The sequence below is a fragment of the Pteropus vampyrus genome, unplaced genomic scaffold, assembly GCF_000151845.1.
Source record: "Pteropus vampyrus isolate Shadow unplaced genomic scaffold, Pvam_2.0 Scaffold287, whole genome shotgun sequence".
NCBI lineage: Eukaryota > Metazoa > Chordata > Mammalia > Chiroptera > Pteropodidae > Pteropus > Pteropus vampyrus.
In genome coordinates this window covers 773,229-775,809 of record NW_011889068.1, presented here as the reverse complement: position 1 = coordinate 775,809, position 2,581 = coordinate 773,229, and the positions used below count along the sequence as shown (strand labels likewise).

The 2,581-nt window shown below is 47.5% G+C and overlaps 1 protein-coding gene across 2 annotated transcripts in view; it reads left to right on the top strand.

The window, feature by feature from the left end:
• The first annotated feature begins 8 nt into the window (after positions 1 to 8).
• The window catches only part of RNF19A (ring finger protein 19A, RBR E3 ubiquitin protein ligase), a 62,281-nt gene continuing 59,708 nt past the window's right edge, over positions 9 to 2,581 (top strand). The window contains exon 1 of one of the 2 annotated variants that reach the window (XM_011376181.2): positions 9 to 273. The gene's annotated coding sequence lies outside the window, so the exon portion shown is untranslated. The remainder of the gene's footprint in view (positions 274 to 2,581) is intronic. The other variant, XM_011376182.2, reaches the window with a different exon arrangement.

Genomic DNA, 2,581 nt, shown 5'->3' with positions numbered 1-2,581 from the left:
GAGGAGGCGGAGACAGCGGGGGCCGAGGGAGGGGGAGAATGGCAGTTGCGGGCTGGCTCGGGGGAACAGCAGTCAAGACGGAACTGCGGAGGAGGAGTTCGGGAAAGCGGCGGTCGGGACCCCTCCTCTCCGTTACCCCCGCCCCAGCTGAGAGGCGCCTCGGCAGGCCCGAGGGACCCTCCTCCGTACTTCGTCCGGCTTCTGCTGCCGCCGCTGGGAGATGGGCCTGCTTGCCCGCGACCCTGCGCCCGCCGCCTCTGTGAGGAGTTGAAGGTACAGGCGGGCACCGGAGGAGGTTACGCCCGGGAGCGGGAGGGCAGGGGCGGCTCCCGTTTCCGATCCGGAGCGCTCTGGCGGGGCCGCTGCCCTCGCGCCCCTCCCCGAGACGGAAATGGATTCGGAAACCCCACGGGAAAGGCGCCCCCTCTCGTGCTGAGCGCGGAGTTGGGGCTGGCGCTGGAGCCAGGGGTCAGGCCTCGGGCTGGTTCCGCGTCCCTCTCCCAGCCCTGGCGCCTCGGTGGCCGCGCGGCCTGAAGTGGAGCGTGGGGTCCGCCCCGAGCCCCGTCTTGGCCCGGGCAGACTGTGGAGAAGGCGGCCGACCGGGCAGTGTTGTGACGCGCCGAGGCGGCGCTCCCCTCGAGCACTTCCCCGGTCCCTGAAGTAGGCGACACCGAGGACGGCCGCCGTGGGGAGGTGGCGGGGGCGGAGCGCATTCCTGATGGGTGAAATCGGCTCTAACGGGACACATTTCCCGGCCTCGCTGCAAATTTGGAGTCGAGGCCAGCGTCCCCCAACCCTGCTGCCGCGGCCCTGGGGATAGGGGGGCATGCACCTGGGCGGTCCATCGGGAGAACTGCCACCCCCTTCAAAAGCAGATATTTACAGAGGAAAAATGGTGTATCCTTGGAGTAAAGTATGTTAATAGGGGTCTCCTAGGATTGTCTCCCGCTTGCCAGACCTTCAGGGAGTTCCCAGTCTTCACCCAGCAAATAATGTCACCAGTTTTTTTCCTATCGACTGGGTTCCTCTCTTGCCATTGCTTTACCCGTTTCCATTAATGGAAAGAAGTGCAGGATTCATTAACCCCGCGATAGGGCAGTAAATAAAAGAGGGGCGAATAGTGGTTAACATTATGTATGGGAGAAGGCAAGGTCTTAATTTTTTCCCATTGGTCCTCAAAGGTAGAAATATAAGAACGGTGCTTTATTCTGGTTAACATTTACTGTTCAAAATGTTGCAGAATATTCTCTTGGGTTGACGTTGCAAAGGACAGCGTTTAAGTGCCGCTGCAATTTTCAAACCCAGGTGTTAGCTGGAAATGCTAGTTTTAAAGGTTAGTAAACAGTGGAGACATAGCAGCAATCCTTTCCCCTGACTGGTTGCCTTAAAATGTTTGTGATCCTTTCCAGTCCACTTTTTTTAAGGTAGAAACGTGGCTATCTTTTCATTTTTATCTTTTTATTTTAACCCGGATTCATTGACGTCTTTGCTTGTGTGAAGTCTGGTGGTATGCCTAAATTTCTTTTTCAGTTTTGCCATTAATCATCTTAATGCGCATCTTTCTATTTTTGTTTATAATTCAAGCTATTGCCACATTAGTTTGTGCTTCCTTAACATCCTTCTGTCAGAACTGAAATTAAAGTATAAATACTGTCCGTTTAGAAAATGGCGATGATCTGTTGTTAACTCGGATTTTCAAATGTTCTTTCCTTGTTGCATGCAATTCCATGGTAAAGGTTTAGAATTAAGTCTTGGGACTTAATAAACCAAATTATGCAACAGCAGACCATATTTTTAAAAACTTCATTTGTTAGTTTAATATTCTTTTTTTATTACAGTATGCAATATCACTTAAGTTTAAGTTACATGTGTCTATGGAAACTATTTTAACGTCACCGCGAGGTATCTTTCTGAGGAAAATATTACATTTGGCAACTAACGATAGTGTTTATTTTTTCAATGTCTCTGCCCTCCAAGGAGGAGTCCAGTAAGATTAACTTTTAAAACTGCAGCATTATTTCAGGAATTGAAACACAACCCAACTCCTAGTCTCCAAATACTATTTGAAATATTGTTTCATTTGTAGGATGCCTCAATTGATTGTTAGAGTTTGTATAAAGAATAGTCAGTTCATTTTACTGTCATCTAACCGGTGCTGGAATTTTTTAAATTTGGTGGTGATTTGTAGAATTTTGGGTGCCTTTCTATTTGGCTAAAAGAAACCATATTTTTTTCTAACATATGAAAGAGGCTAAAATTGGTGTCTGTTTTTAAAGATACCTCAGCATCTTAGTGAAAACTAAATGCACTTCACAAATTTTAAATAGAGGATGTCATAAAGTAATATTTTTGCAGTTGTGAATGTAAGACACTTGGGGTCACTTCTCTTTAACGGGATTGGATTGAAAGGTACTATTTGTTCTTATGGAGTTGTTAGATGTAATTAGAGACAGGTCATTTGAAGCAAACTTTTTGAACATTTGAAAGAATGTCTTGTATGTTATGGCAGGTTCTGATTTTATCTTACACACTTATTTAGATTTATCACAAGTTCTTCGGTTTCTAATCATCCTCCGCCCAG